At 32.4% G+C, this 24,308-nt stretch overlaps 1 protein-coding gene and 1 long non-coding RNA gene across 2 annotated transcripts in view; one reads left to right on the plus strand and one right to left on the minus strand.

The window, feature by feature from the left end:
• LOC118647848 (mucin-7-like) overlaps positions 1-10,976 on the minus strand; it is a 34,482-nt gene extending 23,506 nt beyond the window's left edge. Inside the window, exon 1 of the mRNA XM_036293563.1 lies at positions 10,916-10,976. The gene's annotated coding sequence lies outside the window, so the exon portion shown is untranslated. The remainder of the gene's footprint in view (positions 1-10,915) is intronic.
• A 105-nt stretch (positions 10,977-11,081) lies between these two features.
• LOC118647859 lies at positions 11,082-12,160 on the plus strand. The gene is made up of 3 exons (XR_004964999.1): positions 11,082-11,119; positions 11,415-11,589; positions 11,856-12,160. It is a non-coding gene; the product is annotated as an uncharacterized LOC118647859 (long non-coding RNA).
• Positions 12,161-24,308: the final 12,148 nt, after the last annotated feature.

The raw sequence follows: 24,308 nt of genomic DNA on the forward strand, positions 1-24,308 counted from the left end.
AAAATCATCCATGTACGCCACCACATCCCCCGCTTCGATCAACTCTCGTAATATTTCATTTACGTATCTTTGAAATCGCGCTGGCGCGTTTTTTAGCCCGAATGGCATTCTCAAATATTCATATTGCCCAAAAGGCGTGATAAAAGCGGTGTATTTTATGCTTTCCTTGTTCATATATACGTGATGAAAGCCATCTTTTAAGTCGAGAGATGTAAAATAACGCTTGCCCTGCAACGCATCTATCTGCTCCTCGATAATAGGCAATGGATAATTATCTCGCGCCGTAATTTTGTTCAATGTACGATAGTCTATACACATCCGCAATCCGCCGTTTTTCTTTCGTACTAACACTACTCTTGACGCGTACTCCGAATCTCCCGGCCGTATTATCTCTCGTTTGACCAAATCGTCGACTATTTCCTTAAGCTTCGTTTTCTCACTAATCGACATTCTCGCCGGCGCATAATAAAATGGTTCCTTCTCCTTAACACGTAATTTTAATTCGGCCTTGAGCTTAGGCATTCGCGGTCTTTCGGCTTCTACGTAGAACGTGCGGAATTTCTCCTTAACCTCGTCTCGGATCGCGTTCGGCAGACCAGGATTTATTTCTAAATTATCCAAGGTGTCCCCATCAAAAATACTCGTCTCAATATTTAGTATTTCATTCTCGGCGTCTCTACAATTACTTTCCGAAACCGGTTTTTCGAAATTAAATCCTAGCCCCCCTAAGGCGTCTCTCCCCAACAGAAGGTCGCATCGCATTGTACGCTCCGAGACAACTCTCAAAATCGCATCTTCTAATTTGTTACTTCCTACCGAAATCTTCGCGGTAACCGTTCCTAATACCGACAGAACCGATCCATTTAAGCCCTCATAATTACGGTTTGTTACCTCTCTAATCGATCCCGGCGGAATAAATTTCGCTTTAATTAGACTTATTGGGCTCGCGGTATCGAGCTGCGAATTAATTACAATTTTATACTTAACATCGCCATCGCCTAACAGTATCTCTGTACGTCTTACGAATTCGTTGTTCCCGCTTCGTTGCTCTTCAGCGTTTGCGATTTGCGTGTCCAAAGTCTGCTCTCCTCCACCGCTCGTCGTCGCCTTCTTCTTCCGCGGGCAATCTCGTATACGATGTTCCGTTGATCCGCATTCGTAACACGAGCCTCTCTCACGCCTAGGCTTATCGCAGTTCCTCGCAATGTGCCCGAATCTGCTACAGTTATAGCATTTGTCTTCCCGCCGCTGTCCGCTTTCTCCCGGCGTTGTTTTGGCCCGTTGTTTGCCGTCCGTCGCTCCAGTGATGGCCCTACTTCCTTCGCGCTCCAGCCGATTCTTAAATTCTTGTTTCAGCGTCACTTTATCGAACGCTTGCAACAGCTGCTCTTTCCTCTGGAAGCATTGTATACGGGCTTGATTGCGTAACGGCGCTTCCGGTATGCCATCGATCACATAATCAATCATCTCTTCTTCTTCGATGGGCACTAGATTTGCTAATAAAACCTTGTCGTTGAAATATTCACTAAACGTTTCGTCGGCCTTCCAGACTCTTCGCTCAAATTTCTTTCGCCGGTCAACTCTCGTCGGACGATGATCGTAAAGAGTTTTCATGCGCTCCACTAGCTCGTCCACCGGTATCTCCAAATGCTCCGGTCGCGAATGGAACCACTCTAAGGCTTTCTGCTTAAATTTCATTCCCACAAGGATACGTGCCAAATGGTCATCTAGCTGGTATGTTGTCCGCACTAGTTGGAACTGCTGTTGCCATTTCCAGAACGCACCGTCCGCTCCCGAAAATTCGCTCAATAGCTCACTAAGAGCATTAATAGAGGGTCTCGCCGTTTGAAACGAATTCACGCCCGGTCCACGTGCTCCGGTCGGCGATCTCTCCCGCCGTAACCGATCAACTTCTTCTCGTAAACGATCTATCTCCTGATCACGTAAGCGCAACGCTACTCCAGCTCCCGTCTCCCACGCCGCAACGCCCGGTCGTAACAGGGGCCGATTCCCGCTCGTCGGCCGAATCTCATCTGCACCGACTTCTTCCTCCGGGTGTTCATCCTCGAGTCCGTCCCCACGATCTTCTCCTGCCACGAGTTCCTTCCATGATCCGTCCGGAACATTTTCCCAGAGCCTTTTCTCCATCTCGGCTTTGGTACCTCCTCGCGGCAAACTTAATTGCTTGAGCGCCTCCTTCAACTGCGCTACTGTAAATTTCTCACCTTCCATCATCTTGATACCACTCACACGGCAATTTGTGCTCTCGTCCGATCCACCGATCACACCACGAGTCACGCTTAAGTCCGTTTTCTTGTGGCCTCTATTTTCGCGTTTTCCACCAATTCACTTAATACAGGCACCTGAGCTCAATCCCACTTCTGATAATTGTAGGAGGAGGGATGGATAATGATTAAATGTGAGACGGAATAGGGATGCGTAAGCGGCATAAGCAGATGCATAAGCAGAAGCACATAAAGATTTCGTATAAGCTGAGTCTTTATTTAAAATGTGTTAACAAGTCGGGCGCTGGGAACAGACTGACTCTCGCTCCGCGTCGTTGCATCGTTCGTCTTTCGAACTCGGAATTGACCGTCCTTGGAATCATTGTTTACTCCAAAAGTTAAATTATTATTTATCTTAAATACAAGAGCCTCTATCACGTACGGCCACCATGGCCTTAGTCATGCTTACTACATAACATAATTATCTTGTAGATTAGTCATTAATTGGAGACTTTACCTCGGGTAATGACGGAATTGTTATCAAATGTTTAGAATACCGCATATGTTTAACTGTATTGTAAAAACTCTTTGATTCGTGGAATTGCTTTGAGAATCTATTGCGGTGTCCGGTCAATGTATCCGGGAGCACACCATGGAGCTTAAACAGGATTTTCACGTCACAATCATACAGGTGCGAAGCGTCCTGGATTGGAAACAAAGGCGCGAGTCGGCATTGACCACACAATGTCATCGAGCAGGCAACTGGCACCCAGCACCTAACCAAAAAAATTTTATCTTTTAAATTGACGGGAAATTTAATAGTATTGATGTTAGAAGCATCTTATTCTAAGTTTACTTCTTCCCGTAAATAATTCATATCAACAATAATAATACTCAATGTATATGTGTACGTGTGTGTATGTGCGTGGTAGGATGCATTATATATGTTTTATAGGTATATATAGGATATACATAAATGAAAATATGAATAAATTTACTTACGGAAAGAGGTCGAATCTTGCTGCAAACTTAATAAACAGTATCCCACGTGTATTTTTCCACGAATATTTTAGGAATATCTAAGGTTAGCTGGGAGATTTTATTTCCAGTACAGCCCGTCCACACACGTGATACACGTGCGAGAGTTAAAAAATTGTGTTAGATTAATGCATCCATACTCGACTGCGTTACACAGAAAACCGGGACAAAACGTCTCAACACACGTACGTGCGAGAGTTCAAAAAATTGATACGGGAATGGGATAAGCACGTCGGTCGACTTGATCGTATCACACGGCAGATTTGGTTATGCGCGTCATTCGACGTCTTAAAGACGTCTTTCTAAGACGTCGTAAATTTTATTAAAAATTTTAAAGACATCTAAATGGCGTTTCAAATAAGATGTTTTAAAAAAAGATGTATTTTAGACGTCTTAAGAGAGACGTATAAAATAAGACGATTTTAAGACGTCATAAAGACGTCTTTTAGGCATGCGTGTTGTCTAGGATTACTGATAATTTTAGTATATCCTGAGAATATCCGCTAAATAGACTCAATATTATTGATGAATGTCTTATATTCTGAGAATATTGGAAAAATAATATACTACAAGATATATTATATGGTTATTATTAGTATATCTTGGATATCTACAGTATATTCAGTGTCAATTCAGTATATACGAATGATATCATGTGCTGTGTGGGTATATGTTAATATGCTCCTTTTGTACAGCGCAGCACCTAATAGGTATTGGGCATTATTCGAAGTCGGTGCAGGGTCATTCTGACCCTGTTGTGTACTAAGCGTCGATTTTTCAATAGTGAGCACGATGGCATATAGTTTGCGGCCACGTATTCAAAATGTCTTAGTACGTGTCGAGCAAGAAGATTTCGATGGCAACAGTTTCTTTTGAGATGAATAATGTGTCAGTACAGTCAAACACTAACACGTCGTATTCAGATTATAGTGAAGCCGTCGCCGACAATAAATAAGTTAACTTTTACCACAAGTCATTTAAATAATAAAGTATTCACATATATGTAATAAGAAATAAATTTTTCTAAAATTTTTTTACAAAAATGTTTGATTTTTTTACCTTAAAAACCACTTTTATTACCTAACAAAATACTTTTTTTTAAGGTAAACTAAAGCACAATTTTTTTCTTGATTCTACTACATTTCAAAAATACACACATAAATTTTTAGCCAGAAATATTAAAAAAATAAAAAAATACAATTTTTTTGTAAATTATGTTTTTTTCAAAAAAATAATTTCTTTGTAAATTTTTAAAAATATGTAAATAATTTCAACAGCACTTTTTATTTATATCAATTGATTTAACAATGTTCCAAGTACATCTGAAAATTTTTTTGAGTTGATCAAACTCGTCAATTTAAAATGGTGGACGATCAAAGTGTGCGTAGGGTCAGATTGACCCACAGTGTTCTCCGTGATCAAAAAAATAGGTGTGTTCTTCGAGGGTTAATGGATAGTTCGCATCCGATTTATACAAATCCCATACGCTAATATCTCGATTATTAGTGGACCTAACCAAAGACAATATTGGACTTTTATGTTCATCTTAATCCCTTCTATCTTTTTACGAGCGTTAACCAACATGTTCAGAGACACCCTGTGTAATAAAAGTGTTTCTATTTTTCTGCTATGTAATTTACGAACGGAGATATCACGATTAAAATTTTTCGCTAAAGAATAAATTTGATCAAGAAACGTCATAGTTGTCGTTGTTGTTATTATTATCGTTGTCGCTCGGCCAAGTGGGGATTTCTATGGTTGCTTTTCGCGCTGCAGATGGCTGTACGAGTTGACACTTGCATCGCTAATTGGCGGTCCGCGCCGTCCGTATGCTTAGGCTGCATTCCGATATTCACTGCCAGCACTGAAATTCTACAGTGTATGTGACGTAAACTCATGAAGTAAGAATAAGAAGACTTATCTACATAGATTGAAAGTGGTCACAAAAAATGTTCCGTATGTGGGAATGGAAGAATTTGGACCATTTTGTCGCCATCTTGAAGTTTGTATATGTACACAAGTATTACATTTAGTTGAGGTAGTAATGAGTAAGTGTGTGTATAAAACATTACATACACACACTTACTTTTGACTAACTCAACTAAACGTAATACCATGTACATATACAAATTTCAAGATGGCGACGAAATGGTCCAGGTTTTTCCATTTGGCAAACCTGGTCACATACGGAACATTTTTCGTAACCAACTTTTTCGCTCTACACTATAGAAGATACGTCTCCTTAGTCTTACTTCGTGCGTAAACTATAGATTTTCAGTACTGGCAGTGAATATCGCAACGCAGCCTTAAGGGGATGCTGAACTGCTTCTCAAACTTGATTGGGGTCGATAATGTAGAGTCATTTGTGCACATCATTAATGAGATTTCGTATATATTTCTTTTATAGATTTGGAAATTCTTTTCTAAAATTAAAGTACACATATTAATATCAATCTGTGAATTGGATTTTATAACGAGAAACAAACATTTTTTTTTATATTACTCTACTTACCGACTTTTTCCGAATCCGCACTCACACATCATACAAGATTTTCATTAAAAGAAATCATACTGAAGCATCTAAGCTCATATCTAAAAGCACAGAATTGTTTTTTCTTTTAATGCAATGTGCGAGGCACAAAGTCTAAAATTTTTATACGCAGCAAATGTTTTCACGAGTCGACTACAGGAGTCGATCACAAAACTGTAATTTTTTAATTTTTGTTTGTTTTTCATATAAACTTGTGTACTGCGCACTCTGTTAGTGTTTATATTTTAATTCTGGAGAAGGATTTTTAATTCTGTGTAATTAACAAAAAGATTTTTTAGAAAAACAATAATCGCGTTTAATCGGTAAAACAGACCCATCTCCAGCATCCCCTTAAGGGGATACTAAACTGCTCTGTTTTATCATTAATTTTCGGACACCGAAATCTTTTTATTGATTGCATGGAATTGAAAATCCTTCTCCAAATTAAAGTACAAATAATAACGCGGTGCGCTGCGATCGATTTCATACAAAAAACGAAAGAAAGTTAGAAAATTATAGTTTTGTTATCGACTTCTGTAGTCGACTCGTGAAAACATTGGCTGCGTATAAAAGTTTTAGACTTTGTACGTATAAAATAAGCATGGAGCGCACTTGGCATTTCAGCAAAGAACAATACTGTGCTTTTAGAATGAGCCTAGGAACCTTTTAGAAAAAAAGTTTTTGGTGTTTAAGAGGATCCTATCTGTTTTATCGTCAGAATTGTACAATTTGTTCCAATGTACAACTTTTTATTATGTTTACAGAATTAAAAATTCTCCACAATTAATTCTGGAAAAGGATTTCTAAATCTATAAAAGAAATACATACAAAATTTTGTTAATAACGTGCCCAAATGACTCTACATTATCGACCCCTTAAGGGGATACTAAACTACTAGTCAAACTTGATTGAGGTCGATAATGTACCCAGTGAACACATTTTATAGCGGCAATATAACGTGGAAGTTACATGTAATTTAACATTGTTATTCTTGTGATATGTAGGTGCTATATGACATGGATATAACCTGTTACGTAATATTTGTTATACGCAAGTGATATAGCTTATACATCGTTTTGGCGTTACAGTTATTCAACAAAAATTGTATAATCGTAACATAACACGTTCGTATCAATGTTATTACGGAACGATGCGTCGTAGTTTACTCAGAAATCAGACATTATAACATCCTCAATGACAGATCTATTTGATAATAAAAAAAATTATTATAAAGATAATGTTTTCAAAAATAACGGTTTGTCTACAATTACTGCGCACAAAAAATGCACAAAATCGAAATTCATCATGTGCTGAACAAAAACAGAATAATAAATGTATACTATTCAATTTTTCTTAGAGTTATGATCTACTATAAATAGTTAACCATCTAATTAATCATTTAAACGCTTCAAAGATTAGTGCTAAATAGATCGCAATTTCCATCAAATTATTAAGGTTATGGAAAAAGATAAATTTAACAATGAAATTAATAAGTAAATAAATTAATGCTATTTATTTTTAATATGTTTTGCAAAATTTAATTGCTTTTATAAAAAATAATATAGTTGCGTCAGTTTATAACATATATGTATATGTAGACAATAACAACCCAGCAAACACAAAGTTACATGTAACGTGCTTGTTAGTTGTAATTTCCCACTCAATAATATAATTGCAATATAACACACGTGTTATATTACAATTACATTGTTGAGTGGGAAATTACAACTAACAGGTACGTTACATGTAACTTGGTGTTTGGTGGGAAGTACCCATATCGATGAGTCAAATTGGCGTAGCAGGTAGAGTACAAGGTTCGTCATCTTACCCACACAGCACACTTTATCTTAGGGATGTCCCTGGGATGTCATTTTGGGATATCGCAATATCGTTGGATATCCGTGGACCGTCTGCGATATCCGAGAAATATCCAAGGGATGCACAAATGTCCACCGATTTGATATCCTGTAGATATTTCAAACGATATCCAGAGAATGTCCAAGGGATTTCCTGAGATATCGTAATATACCCTCCCAGACAGCACATGTAGATTATGAGAACGATAATAGGATATTGCGAAAGTATATTGCAATATTCGTATAATATTAGAGATACGTCTGTGATATGGCGAGTATATACTCATAACGTACTATGTCCGCGTTGCCTTATCCCATAGAATTTCGCTGGCAGTTTATGAGAATATACCGAATATATCTTAAGAATGTTATACGTATGTCTAAAGTATATCTTCAGTATTCACAATTATATGTCTACAGTATGTTCACATTATATGGGCTCATGCATAATGAGAGGAATAAGGAACAAGGAATTAAACATACAGAATTAGCAAGAAGAAATAAGAAGAGGAATTAATCATTTCGCACATCAGGAAGCTATCGCGAGAAATGAAGCGTAATATCTGTTGAATACGCTGGAGTGCTTTGGGAAATTATGCTCAGATAATTGTAGGTTATAACCTAAATAATATATGTATATATATATATATATATATTATTATAGTTTACGTTACTATATTATATCTTATGTGCATACCAGAATTATCTGGGCGTAATTCCTGAGAAAACCACGTTGTCCGTGAGTTCGTGTTCGCACGTTCACACCCTACACTTCACCACGTGTCTGCATCACACGGCAGACGAAAATGCGTAACGTTACAGATCATAGATATAGCGTTGACATGATTCACTTTCGATATTACGCAGATATTTTGGAAATATGTGATAGATATACATGAGATATATCATAGGATATTTTACGGATGTTTTGAGTATATTAGATATAATCTCAGTATATTCAGTAGGAGTTGCGAAGTTCAGTCGCTATATTCTAAGTTTATCTTGAGGATATATCAAAATGACATTCTACTGAGACGTTATATGAATGTTTTACGTATATTCGGTATGATCACAGTACATTACGTATGAGAGTATAATATTCGTATGATATCTGGTGCTGTCTGGGCTAATGAAAAAATTTGTCAGAATTAAAAAAATTTTTTTCAGGATTTCTGATAAATGTTTCGATTTTTTATAATTGAAACGTTTCTCGGAAAAACTTTAAAAATAAAAATTTTTGATTAAATTAAAAAATTTTTTAATATTTCTAAGTATTTTTGAGAGTTTCTAAGAATTGAAAAAAATTTGAACAAAAAATAAAAAATTCTAATTATTTTTACGGCAATTTTGTAAGAGAAAGAAGACTATAATATAACATGTTTCAGCCAAGCCGTCGTACCTGTTAAAGCATGTTTAATAGTTTAATATCTCTATACCCGAAAAAACGGTCACCCATCCAAGTGTCAACCCTCGCCGATGTCGCTTAACTTCGAAGACCGTACGCATTCTAACGCTTCGTGGTGATCCATAAACACTTCTTGTTTATGGATTCATATTTGTTATAGATCATTACAATAGATGTTGTCAGAAGGATAAAACATGTATAGTTAACTTATATTTTTATAAATAAATATGAAGTTTTACCATTTTTTTCACTTTTTTTACTATTTTTATATATGCGCGCAAAATAGTATGTAGACTAACTTATTAAAAAATCTGTTTTTGCTTTGTTTGTATAAAATAAAAAAATTTTTTAAATTTCATTTTTTATAATTTTTTAGTATATGTGGCATATTATTAATATACCACATTGTTTCCATAAGTGTATTTTCTTTATGTTCTGACGTTTTAATCTACGTTTCTTAAAGATTTAATTTACACTTCTGTCACTCTTTTGTTACATTATAATTAACTTTCCCTTTACACTTGATTTATGCTCCATTAATTGTAGAGATAAAAAAGATATGATGGGATATTATTTGGATGTAATAGGATATCGTAAGATATTAATGAATATCTTACAATATCTTATAATAGTTTAAGATATTTTTTAGGATATCGAAATATATTAATAAGATATTATATGATATCTTAAGATATTTTACGATATTTTAAGATATTTTTGTAGGATATCCCGGGAACTACTCATTGAGATATCCGTGGGATCGCCTTCGTTTGTCTGGGATAATTTGGGATATCCTCAGGATAAAGTGTGCTGTGTGGGCGTAGTCATGCTGTATGTTGATATTACAAACAGAACGGTTTATTGTATCACTAATAGAATTAAAGGAAGGTTGTCTGCATCAATACTACATAGTCAATTACAACAATTAAATGTTTAAAACTATTTTATTTAACTAAAATTCTAAAACATTATAAAAAATTGTTACGTCTTGATTGGAAAGAACTTTGCCATTTAATTACTATATAAAAATACTATAACTGTCCAATTACAGGCACACACAAAAAAGTTGTATGCCCAGCGGATTAGACCATAATATCTTTATATTTTTGCTGAATCTAAATTCGAAACCCGTTTTGGCCCATCAGGTAAAAGTTCTGCAGTAACCTTAAAAAATATAACTATTAAAATGACACTTGTTTCACTAAAAATCTTGACGACTAAAACTGTTAGGGATAAAATTTATTCTTATATTTTTGGTTGCTGCATTTAATTCTTACATTAGATTTACCTTTTTGACATTTAATAAAAATCAGTCATCATGTTTATAAAATATAAACCAAGAGTCGATTCTCAAATCCACATAATTCAGGGGAAGGGAATAAGAGATCTACTCAAGGCTTAAATCAAGACAGTATAAAAAGATTAGAAAATCAGATTAATTTTTTTCTGTGATAATGTACGTTTAAGAGCCTACTGTCTTGGTTTACATTTTGTAAATATGATGGTCAATTTCTGTTGAATGTCGAACTATATGAGGTACCGTAAGAATTAAATTTAGCAATCCAAAAATATAAGAATATTCTTTCTCCTTAATAGTTTCAGTCAAAATTATAATTTAGTCCAAAAAGTGTCATTTAAGAGGTTATTTTTTTAGGTTACTGAAGAATCTTGACCTAATAGGCCAAAATGGGCTTTGGATTCGGATTCAGCGACCCCCAAAACATAAGATATCATGATCTAATTTCTAATAATATGCGGGATACAACTTTTTTGTGTGCTTGTGTAATCAATCAAAGGTTGCACTAAGTTTCTACAGGGGTAATGTAAAACTATAATAAATTGTAAATAATAAAATTATCACCTTTTTTCCAACGTTCATGGTTTCCTTTAACAAGGTCAACTTTATTAAACAGATTTTCTCGTAACTGATTCATATTGTCTGAATCTGGAAATCTGCCAGCAATACCAGAAATAACAATTTCTTCACCGGAGTTAATATCGTTCCACGGTCTACATTCTTTTTTGTCATCCATGGTTTTAATTACTGTTTTGATCTAGAAAAAAGGTTATACGTATATATATATATATATGTATAACACACACACACACGCGCGCGCGCGCGCGCGCGTGTGTGTGTGTGTGTGTGTGTGTAATACTGTACCTAGTTTTGACACTCGCAATATCACCGTGATAGTGTTTAAGTTGTAAGCAAGAAATTGACTTTAATGTCATTTTCTCAAGCTCTGAAGCTATTTATATAAACATCAAATCAAATGTTTATTGTAATATATGTTAATGTAATCTAAGCAATATACGCTGTAGATTTTATAACTATTATAAATATGTAATTTTCCACACAGCACGAGTCGATTATCAATCAACAGAAAAGGTCTAAGGTTGACTTCAAAGTCAAACTAAATGTCGACTTACGTCGATAAAAATGTCTTGACTATAGTCTACTACAATCTGCCAGTAAGTCAACTTAGAAATCTACTTTATGGCGACTAAAAGTCAATTTTTAACCGAGGTTGTATGGTAATTATAAATCGATTTTTATAGTCAATTTTAAATCATTTATAATAAATTTTTCTTCTAATAATGACATTTATCAAAAGCTTGCTCAAATTTATTTAATGGGGTTCCACTAAATCAAAATGAACAGATTTTTATGAAACTTTGTAGAGAAGTTCAAATTAGTGACATAAATTAACTGTTAAAATTTTAGAAAGCTGAACTAGCTAGTTATTTAAATATTAAATATTTTATTAACATGGGTTCTTATGGGAATCGATAATTTTTAGGATTTTTCAGTTTTTATTGTTGTATTAAACATAAAAGTAATAAACAGATGTTAGTAAAACTTTACAACAATACATCTTAACGGTCCAGAAAAGTACTGTTAAATTTTTGAAACGATGCACTTGATCGTTTGAGTAATATAACTGATAAAATATAAAAATTTATAATCAAAGTAATGCAGCACGTAAGTATGATAAATGTGTACTAGTGATCTAACATGAATTTCAAATTGTTGTATTTAGTTATCTAAGAGTGGTATAATAGTAAAAAATGTTTATTCTCAATTTTTAAAATAATTATTGTAGTAATAAAGATATACTTTATAGCCGAATTTGTTCTTATATTCACCATTATTAACTTTAGACCATATACAGGAAAAAAAGGAAAGCAATAAAATGGTCATTTGAAAATTTTCCTTTACTTGAACCTCTGTGCCACTTGTTGTGCCGGACCTGAACAGAGAGACTCCCTTAAATTAACCAAATTTGTTGAAATGTCAAACTTAACTTAAATAATAATCTATTTAATAATATATATGGATAAATAATAATAAAACAGTACAATATATTTATTTCCCTTAATGTCTGTCTTCAGTTTTTTTTAATTTTTAATTTTTTTACAAGTTTTTTTCAATAACTGTCTTTTTTGTCATTTTTCAAATATTATAAGTAAAATAATTACTAAAATTATATAACATGTAATCTGTTAACTGAATTCTAAAGTCATTTAATATTGTCCAAGCGAATTCAAAATAACAGTTTTTTTCTACCACAAAGTAACAAAGAATTAAATATTAAACGTAAACTTTTATAACAATCAACGATTCAGACATTTAGTTTTTATTTTATTGAACTTTCAAGTCTTTTCAGAATTTTTGAGTCCATTAAAATGGTTTAATAAAATGTAGATATACATAAAAAGTTAAGTTCAAGTTCCAATTAATTTTATAAATATCCGTTCATTGGACTGATTCATAGGAACAATTCGATCAATCAATATACTTAAATGGTCAAACTTTAAAATTTTTTTCTTTAGATTGATAATGATAATACATGTAATAAGTTTGAGATGTAAAAGCGACGATATGAATATCTCTAAGTATAAAGATTGCAACGAAATATAACATTCCAGGCTTTCTTTCAGTTCTTTCATCCAAGCTCGTTCGGACGAGCAAATTATTTACTAAAATCAGAATGATGTTACTTAAGGTGTATTTACACTAGGGACTCGGACCGGGCCGTAACCACTATTGTAGTCGAACCTACTACAAAAAACAAAAAACCGGATTAAAATATTATGCAGGCTAGTAGACAGGAATCATAACCGGACCGAAAATTTTATTTCGGTTTTTGAGCCGGGTTTTTTTAAATGTTATTTTATTTAAGTCAATCTGTCATCAGTCGCTCTATTTTTAATATGTCTAAACGTTTTCTAACTACAGACACTGTGTTGCACAAAACTATTCTATTAACCACATATTAACATATTAACAAAATAGATTAAAGAAAAATTTTTTTCTATAATTTCTGAACATAAAATAAATGCAAAAGAATAAGATCTTATAAGAGTAAAATTTTTTTATTTTTCTGCTTATACTATAATAATTTTTGTAAAATTACTGTTTTTATAGAAAACTTATAAATAATATATAATATAATAAATATTTTATAACTTTAAATCGAAAATCTAATGAGCACTTTGATGACTATAATCGTAAAATTTCAACTCAAAACATTGATTATTAACGAAGTTATTAAATAAAATATAAGTAACAAGCTTAAAACGATCAAACGACTAACTGCAAGTTGCTGTTGACGAAACGGAGGAAAAAAAGAAAAAGTTTTATTTATAAAACCTAAAAACTTCTCAATAATGTGTAACTTTTTATTTGCAATAATAAAAATGAATTTTTACAGTGTGCAACTTAATATACCAATTGGATTAGTTGATATTTCTGTAATTGAAGAAGACTGGTAAGGTGATCAAAATTTAAATGATTACGGTCACACGGAGAGAATTTGTATAAATTTTTATACGTTTAATAAAAAAAGCGTGTTATTTATTAATATTAATAATTATTGTATTAACTTTTTTATATAACTATTATGTATAAAATGCTAACTTTGGTAAATAATTTTGTGATAATTAATTCTGTACTTTGTAAAATAAATAATAATACACAATAGTTCTGACAGTAAGTTGACTTTGTGATTTATTAACAGTTATAGCAAAAGCTAATGTTATCAAAAAATATTTTTACTTAAGTAAAAGAATATACCTATATTTTTGCAAAATAATGTTGATTTATTCTGGTGTCTTTAACATAAAGTTTTAATATTTCTGTTATATAACTACTATATTGCTAATAATAATCTGTAATAATTAATTTTATGTCAAAATATAAATTTACGTTTTTAAAATGGTGCATTCAATTTGATCTTCTCTATTATGTCAAAGACCCTGAGATAAATCACTTTTTTATGTTAAAAAAAGTTTACTTAGTTATATAATATATTTTAATAATTTAAATTAGTTATTCAAAAAATGCTCAAATGGTAAAATTGTAAAAATTGTTAACAAAATCCGATTCTTTTTTTATTATAATTATACAGAGGAGAAGGTTGTAATATGGCCACCCATTTATATTTTATTTAATAACTTCGTTAATAATCAATGTTTTGAGTTGAAATTTTACGATTATACAGGGTGTAATGTAATCGGAAGCCATCCCGTAATGGAAAGATAGACGGCATCGAGATGAACATAAAAGTCCAATATTGTCTTGGGTTAGGTCTATCAATAATCGAGATATAAATTTTTCAAATTGTACGAATGAGAGCACGCCGTGTGAAGAGCCTAGACGCTCGAGCTGTAGCGCGGCCCACTGTGTCGAGCATTGGCTGCCCGCGGCGGGGGGAAGAAGGAGAAGCGGTGCCGCTGCCTGTGCTTCGCCGCCCTCGCGTCTCACCGCACCGCGCCAACACTCGTGGCGATGGCAGCTATGCACATTCGCGATTACTTGACAAATTAGGAGTTAGCAAAGATATGACAAATTAAAACCGTAATAAACTGCTGTGATTAAGAAAGTCGAAAAAGCGAAAGCGATAGATACTTATGAAATCTACAAATAATTTAATTTCTATTGTAATTGTGAATAAGTAAATTAATAAAAGTTTTTCGTACATTCACGAAAGATTCTTTCTTTTTTTTAAATATCTTGTATCATGCCTGATCTAACGATTTCGTGATAAATTATACGATACGATCGTAATTATACTTGGAGATGTTAATGTCACCAGTATGGTTAACAACAAAGCGTTTTCTTTCGTAATTATACAATAGAGAACTTAAGTTTACGGCATATTCCAACAAAACTATTAAACATGATGTCTCCGTAGATATTTTGTCATATTCCAACGAGAAAATATACTTTCCTAACAGGAAACGAGAGAACGATAGACAATGATATCACTTCTTGAAATTCTTTTTTTTTTTATTCAGACAAATAATGGATTACGAAAAAGAAATCAATTAGATTTTTGTATTTTTCTTGATATCTATTCTGAATCAATCAGTAAAAATCTGTCGTAATTAATAATGTAATTAAAGATAAAAGAAATTCCGAGTTCCCTATTGTTATGAAAGAAAAACTCTTCGTTATATTAATAATATTTGATATTGAACATCTCTAAGCATAATTATCGTAGAAGACATAATCTATTGTGAAATCGTTACATCAAGAAATATTTTTCTATCGTGTTATGAACAATAAGTGTAACATATTATATGAATATATCGCGCATTTTATAATTTTCTAATTAAATATTTACGAAATAAGAATGTATGAAGAATCAATCGTAGATATTAATCGTGATAAACCTTCGTTAATTTAACATTCCATGGAAAAAAAACAATAAGAAACGATGAGAGAATTTGATGCGGCAAATATTATAATACACTTATAAAAGAAAATTATCACTTTAAAAATCAATCGTGAATTTATGGTAATTTTTTATTAATGTTTTCATCAAGGATTTAACAGTACGACACAATTCGATAAGAAGCAAAGTTAGAATTGTATGATACTGTAAATAAGATATTTAAGAAAAAGAAAGAATCTTTCGTGAATGTACGAAAAACTTTTATTAATTTACTTATTCACAATTACGATAGAAATTAGATTATTTGTAGATTCCATAAGTATCTATCGCTTTCGCTCTTTCGACTTTCTTAATGACAGCAGTTTATTATGGTTTTAATTTGTCATATCTTTGCTAACTCCTAATTTGTCAAGTAATCGCGAATGTGCATAGCTGCCATCGCCACGAGTGTTGGCGCGGTGCGATGAAACGCGAAGGCGGCGAAGCACAGGCAGCGGCACTGCTTCTCCTTCTTCCCCCCGCCGCCGGCAGCCAATGCTCGACACAGTGGGCCGCGCTACAGCTCGAGCGTCTCGGCTCTTCACACGGCGCGCTCTCATTCGTACAATTTGAAAAATTTATATCTCGATTATTGATAGACCTAACCCAAGACAATATTGGACTTTTATGTTCATCTCGATCCCATCTATCTTTCCATTACGGGATGGCTTCCAATTACATTACACCCTGTATATTCATCAAAGTGTTGCTCATTAGATTTTTGATTCAAAATTATAAAATATTTATTATATTATATATTATTTATAAAAATGTAACTGCATAATGGGTTGAATAGAAATAGGGAGGGTAATATGGCCACCACAAAAATAAATGTAAAAAGATTGGTTTTGTTTAAAAACGTCAAAGTATTTTGTTAGAAACATATATATTTATATAAAATAAGTTGTATCAAAACAGGTGATTTTTATTTACATTTAATAGAAGTTAAACAAAAATAACCATAAATCTAAAGAACCTTATTCATATAAAAGATTTAAAAAAATTAACAGCTTTAAATTAAGCTTTTAATCGATTTATCGAGGAATTTTGTCGATATGGAAATCTCAAAAAAGTAACCATATTATTAGCACACTTAGATGGCTATATTGACAACATCCTATATCGTTTAATTTTGTATAACTCGAAATATATACAACCGAATAAAGAGTTAAATAATAAGAAAGTACTCAAGTGTACATACATTTGGGTAATAATGCGGTTAAGTTTAAAAAGAATAAGGAATATGTGTAATTAAATGTTAAAGTGTACCTTAAAAAATGTTTGAAATTCTTAAAAGTAAAAATGTCTTATAACAAATGTTGACTGTTGTGTTTTGCCATATTAGCATCATTATATGTATAACAAGTAGGTTACTAAACAAATAACATCATAAATAAATACTAGAATTTGTCAGCTGGTAACGAAGATAATAGATAGAAGTTTATTCCGGGCTTTCTTACGAAGGTGCCGGAGTGTTTTCAAGGGGTGCACCAAACCCCGTACAGATCCTTTTTCAACCTCCAACCTCCAACAATATGGTACCAAGATAAAAAATTACAACCTCATTACATTTCTCTCCCGACCTGGCTATAAGCGACCTTACACTCTCATACCCTCTCCCTTTCCTTCGTGCCTATTTCATCCCCCATTCTCCACCTCCTTTTCCTCCGCTTTTCATCCCTTCCCTTCCTCTCCTATTGTTTCCTCACTATTACCCTCCCTCTGGTTCTATTCATCCATTTCTGGTTTTATCATGACCAAATGCGCACACTACACATGCGCACAGACCAAATGCATACACGGAAAGTCGCAAACCCATGTGATGCAGTGAATGCTTTGCACGCACGCACACACACACACACACACACACACACACACACACACACACACACACACACACACACACACGCACGCACGCACGCACGCACGCACGGGGGGTGCAAGGGGGGCCTTCGGCCCCCCTCCCGCACCCACCCCGTCCAAGTCGCTAACCTATGTGGACTTTACTCTGCTTGCAATGTACATGGATTGCATTTGGTCCGTGTGCACTTGCAGTGTGCGCATGTGCAGTGTGCGCATTTGGTCCGTGTGCATTTGGTCCGTGCGCATTTGGTCTGTGTCCGTTTCGCACTGTGTCCGTTTCGCTCTGTGCGCATTTGGTCTGTGTCCGTTTGTTACTGTGTCCATTTTGCACTGTGTCCGTTTCGCTCTGTGCGCATTTGGTCTGTGTCCGTTTGTTACTGTGTCCGTTTGTTACTGTGTCCGTTTATTACTGTGTCCGTTTGGTCTGTGTCCGTTTGCTACTGTGTCCGTTTCACTCAGCTTGCTGTGTCCGTTTATTACTGTGCGCATCTGGGACGCTCCCGCGTTAAAGTATAAAAATTTTTTAAGACAAAACACGTTCTTACTTTTAAAGAAATGCCGAAAAGGGAAAAGGTGAGTATCAAAATCTGACAAATGCTCTTTAAAGTAGAAACGTCAAGCTTTAAAATAAAAAAAAAGAACTTTCCAATACGATAAGTTTTCGCGAAGTTACGATTATTTGAAGTTGAGTGAAATTTTGGTAAAAATTTTTGTTGCGTTAATTTTGTTGCTCAGTGTATATATAATGTGCTTTCAATATGCCAATGCACTTTGTCATTATTCTATTTTTTTACGTTCATTAAACGTAAAACAAGAATAAAATGAGAAGAAAATACGCTAACTTCTTTAGAAATGTGTTCTGAATACGAGTCATACAAAGGTATTATATTTTATTAAATCAACAATTTTTTTAAATTAATTTATATATAATTTTTGTATTCCAATAAATTGGTAAATATATGTAAAAAATTACGTAAAAACGGAAGAGATTGCTATTGAATACATGTTTAACATTATTTAACAATTCCACGTGTCATTTTATTAATCTTTAACCTTTCCTTATTTACGAAACCTTTTTGACGCAATACGTGTCAAGGTTACTGAAAAATATATAAATTCTTTTTGAGAAGAAAATTTTATTAGTAATTTATTAATACATTATATGCCAAATCATCTACATATGATTACACTCAATGACAAAAAAAACTTATAGAAAAAAATTAAACATATATGTTTCCTTATTATTTATATATTAGACGCCAAAGAAGAATAAAATAATAAGAAAACACGCTAACATCTTTACCCGCATAGCACGTAATATTACTGTGATATTATTACAATATTACATGCTATGTGGATAGAAACGCGTTCTGAATACGGTCATAAAATACAAAGCCATTATTTTATTAAGTCAACAATTATTTTTAATTAATTTATACCTTTGTATTCTATTAATAGTACGTAAAGAATCATGTGAAAACGGAAGAGCAAAGTATAACGGTGCACTGTTAAATATACAACATGTTTAACGTTATTTAACGATTCCACATTGTCATTGTATTAATGTTTAATCTTTCCTTTACGAAACCTCTTTGACGCAATACGTGTCAATGTTAATGAAAAATTTATAAGCTACCAAGTGTATGTAGAAAATTACGTTTCAAATGTAATTTATTAATACATTATATGCCAACTCATCTATATAGTTTTGGTTAAACTTAATCATAAGAAAGACTCAAGAAAAGTCAAACATATATGTTTTTTTCTTATTTATTATATATAATTGATATTTAAAACATCGATTTATTCTACCAAAATTTTATTATTTATATTTGAATGCTGAAATACCTTCGGAAAAAAGTTTTCATTACTCTTGTATAAATGATGTATGACATGTATTACAGTAAAGAATTTTATTATTAATTGTCTGTCAATAAAATAGGTTACTGATTGCGCTTAAGCAAATAAATTGCATATATTGTTTGCAGAAAATATAAAAGTTGTCCTAAAATATGTCTTAAAAAATCAATAACTTTTGATAACAAACATAAATATAGTATAGTGCATCAAAAAACTATTATAATTGAAACAATATTATTGAAAATTATTGACTGTGATTTTTTGTCCTTTTTCATATCCCTAAATATTATAATCTTTTATCATCCCACACAGCACACTTTATCCTGAGGATATCCCAAATTATCCCAGACAGACGAAGGCGATCCCACGGATATCTCAATGAGTAGCTTCCGGGATATCCTACAAAAATATCTTAAAATATCGTAAAATATCTTAAGATATTATATGATATCTTATTAATATATTTCGATATCCCAAAAAATATCTTAAAATATTATAAGATATTGTAAGATATTCATTAATATCTTACGATATCCTATTACATCCAAATAATATCCCATCATATCTTTTTATCTCTACAATTAATGGAGCATAAATCAAGTATAAAGGGAAAGTTAATTATAATGTAACAAAAGAGTGACAGAAGTGTAAATTAAATCTTTAAGAAACGTAGATTAAAACGTCAGAACATAAAGAAAATACACTTATGGAAACAATGTGGCATATTAATAATATGCCACATATACTAAAAAATTATAAAAAATGACATAAAAAATTCTTTTTATTTTATACAAACAAAGCAAAAACAGATTTTTTTAATAAGTTAGTCTACATACTATTTTGCGCGCATATATAAAAATAGTAAAAAAAGTAAGAAAAATGGTAAAACTTCATATTTATTTATAAAAATATAAGTTAACTATACATGTTTTATTCTTCTGACAACATCTATTGTAATGATCTATAACAAATATGAATCCATAAACAAGAAGTGTTTATGGATCACCACGAAGCGTTAGAATGCGTACGGTCTTCGAAGTTAAGCGACATCGGCGAGGGTTGACACTTGGATGGGTGACCGTTTTTTCAGAGATATTAAACTATTAAACGTGCTTTAACAGGTACGACGGCTTGGCTGAAACATGTTATATTATAGTCTTCTTTCTCTCACAAAATTGCCGTAAAAATAATTAGAATTTTTTATTTTTTGTTCAAGTTTTTTTCAATTCTTAGAAACTCCGTTAGATAATTTTATAATCTTTTAGAAAAAAAGAAGGAAAGGAAATAGATTGGTAGGAGAAAGAGAGAGTTTCGACTTTTGTAGAAAGAAGAAGCAGAAAAGGAAACAGAAGGTGAAACAGCGACTTCTATAGAAAGAAGGAGCGGAAAAAGAGAGAGAGAAAGAGAGTGTAAGAAAGAAGAAAAAGAAAAGTGTTAAAGCATTAACAGTAAATATTATTGTATTGAGTATTTTATGTAGTTAGCAGCTCGCAATTACATATATTATTGGCTAATTTTTTTTCTGTGTGTGTATATTTGTGTATGCGCGCGCGCGTGTGTGTGTGTAAAATTATGTAAATTTATAAATAATTACATAATATTATATAAAAATATATTTTATTAAAAATTATGATTTACTTAATTCTTTTAACTTTTTTAAAATAAATACATACATATGTGTGTGTATGTATTTATAAAAAAAAAGTTTAAAAAAAATAAGTAAATAATTTTTATTAAAATATGTTTTTATATAATATTAAGATATATTAAGTAATAATGTAATATATATAGAAAATAACAATAATATCTTTAAAATTTTATAATCTTTTAGAAAAAAAGAAGGAAAGGAAATAGATTGGTAGGAGAAAGAGAGTTTCGACTTTTGTTGAAAAAAGAAGCAGAAAAGAAAACAGAAGGAGAAACAGCGACTTCTATAGAAAGAAGGAGCAGAAAAAGAGAAAGAGAGTATAAGAAAGAAGAAAAAGAAGAGTGTTAGAGCATTAACAGTAAATATTATTGTAAGTTAGCAGCTCGCAATTACATATATTATTGGCTATATTTTTTTCTGTGTGTGTATATTTGTGCGTGCGCGCGCGTGTGTGTGTGTGTAAAATTATGTAAATTTATAAATAATTACATAATATTATGTAAAAATATATTTTATTAAAAATTATTATTTACTTAATTCTTTTAACTTTTTTTAAATAAATACATACATATATGTGTGTGTGTGTGTGTATTTATAAAAAAAGTTTAAAAAAAATAAGTAAATAATTTTTATTAAAATATGTTTTTATATAATATTATGTAATTATTTATAAACTTACACTTACACGTTTTTTATTCAAAATTGCAGAAGATAGAGGATAGATATAGACAACATAAAAATGTGATTAATAATTTGTGTTGAGAGAGAAAGAGAGAAAGAGAGAGAGGGAGAAAAGGAGAGTGAGAGAGCGTGAGATAAAAAAAAATAAAAAATAAAATTTAAAATAATTAAGTAAATAATAATTTTTTATAAAAATGTTTTTATATAATATTATGTAATTATTTATAAAATTATACTTACACGTTTTTTATTCAAAATTGCAGAAGATAAAGGATAGAGGATTAAAGAAAGAGAAAAAGATAAAGAAAGGAGAGAAAAAAAAAGAAAAGAGAGAAAAGATTCAAAAAGCATAATTCTTTTAAATTAATAAACATTAAGACATTTCATAAAAAAGCGGAGAGAAAAAAGGAAGAAAGACGAGATAGGTATTTAATAATTGTTTAAAAAGCTGTAAAGCTTGATTTGTCAAAATTTTGAATTTTTAATGACTTAATTGCGTTTTTATTTTTAACATATATAAATGTTTTTATTTAAGGTTAAAGAAAATAAACATTATATTAAAAAAAGAAAAAAAAGAAATAGAGGAAGCAGAGAGCAAGAGAAGAAAAAAAAAGAAATATTAAAGAGGTATATACAGAAAATAGAAATAAAAATTTACATAATATTAATGAATGTCAGGGGTAGAAAATCAATATATCATTTGGTTGTAATTAACATTGACTCCAAACTGGTAGATATATTGATTTTCTTATAGCTGTTTCAAAATCAATTAATATAGCTAATACGGACGTAAAACCATATACACTGCAAAAAAAATCTAATGTATCCAATGAGATATGTAGTTGAGGACTGCCTACTCATTGCAATACTATATGTTATATTAGCACTTAACAAATCAAACTTTCACCTAGGAATTCTCAAAGTAGTCTTTGCCCTTTAATTTAAAAAAAAAAGTACATGTAATTTAGATGATTTTTCGCAAAGTTGCATCACTTTGAAGATTGCCTAAAAATCGGTCAAAACTTTTGTCTCGTTTTCTTTTGCGCCAGTGTTTATATAGATATTTATAAAAAATAAAAAGTTTAAAAAAATTGCAAGAATTAAGTGATAGGTAGAAGAAGAAGAGAAAGAGAGAGAGAGAGAGAGAGAGAGAGAGAGAGAGAGAGAGAGAAGGAAAGAGAGAGAGAGAGAGAGAGAAATTAAGTAAATTTGAAGATCTTATTAAGAGAGAAAAAGAGAGAGAGAGAGTGCGAGATTTCGGGAAGGTAACATTTGCGTTTTAAATATTTTGAAAAAAAAGGAATCTTAAACTCTTAATCTCATTTCTTATTAATTATCATTCTCAATAATTATCAATTTTTATTAATTATTATTATTCTCATTAAATATCATTTGCGTTTTAATTATTTTGACATTTTGTGTATTTTAATAGAAGAAAAGGAATGAGATTAAAGAGAAAGAATTGAGATCGAGAGAGTTTAAAAAAGAAATCCAGAAAGTGAAAGTGTTGAAATTTGATTGAAAATTATCAGGTAACATTACGTATAATATTATAAATTTTAATTTATTTAAAAATTTAAATTTAATGTTGTATTATTAAGGCATAAGATGATGAGAGGAATAATGGCGTCGGTGAGAACGGGTGTGAATTTGGAAGCTCCAAAGTAAGGAGCAGTTAAGTGATAATGGAGGTGAGAGGGAGAGTAGGAAAGTGAAAATTCGGGTAGAAGAGGACTAGTGGTGGTCGGGCGATTGGAGGGAAGCAGGAGGACGGCGGAAAAGAAAAGATATGAAAAGATATCGTGGTGGAGTTTGGGAGATGAGAGGAAAGAATGTGGAGTGAAGTAGCCGTGGAGAAGAAGAGGACAGTGAGAGGGCGCTGAGAAGAAAGGAAAAGCCGGTTGGCAGGAGATGAGGACGGGAACGAGGAAGATGACGAGGAGAGGAGAGATGGCGCGGATGGAGAAGATGGTGGAAAACAGGTTGGCAGGAGTGAGGCGGCAGACGGTAGCGAGCTTTGGGAACGCAGATTCTCACAGCACGTGGTCCGTCGAAGGAAAAGATAGCCGACGCAGAAACAGTAATAGCAGAGTGAGAGAAAGCAGATGAGGTGAAAATAGAGACAGAGATGAAATGTAATAATGAGGAGAAGAGAATGGGATAATGAAGGAGACGGAAAAGGACAGAGTGAGGGAAAAAAGTGCGGTCGAGAGGAGGATAGAAGAGATTGGAAGAGAAGTAAGAAAACAGAGTGAAAATGCCAAAAGGGTTAAAAGAGGTTAGGAAAAGATTTAGAAGTCTGGAGGCGAGACTGGAGAGGTGGCAGACGGGAGAAGAGGACTTGGATCCAGACGAGGAAGAAAAGAGGGGAAGAAAGGTATGGAGAAGCGGCCAGGGAGAAAGAAGAGGAAGCAGAGGGGAAGAAAAGACGGTCGGATGGAGACAAGCGGAAAAGAGGCGGAAAGGGAACAAGGAGCAAAGAA

The sequence above is a fragment of the Monomorium pharaonis genome, chromosome 1, assembly GCF_013373865.1.
Source record: "Monomorium pharaonis isolate MP-MQ-018 chromosome 1, ASM1337386v2, whole genome shotgun sequence".
NCBI classification, from domain to species: domain Eukaryota; kingdom Metazoa; phylum Arthropoda; class Insecta; order Hymenoptera; family Formicidae; genus Monomorium; species Monomorium pharaonis.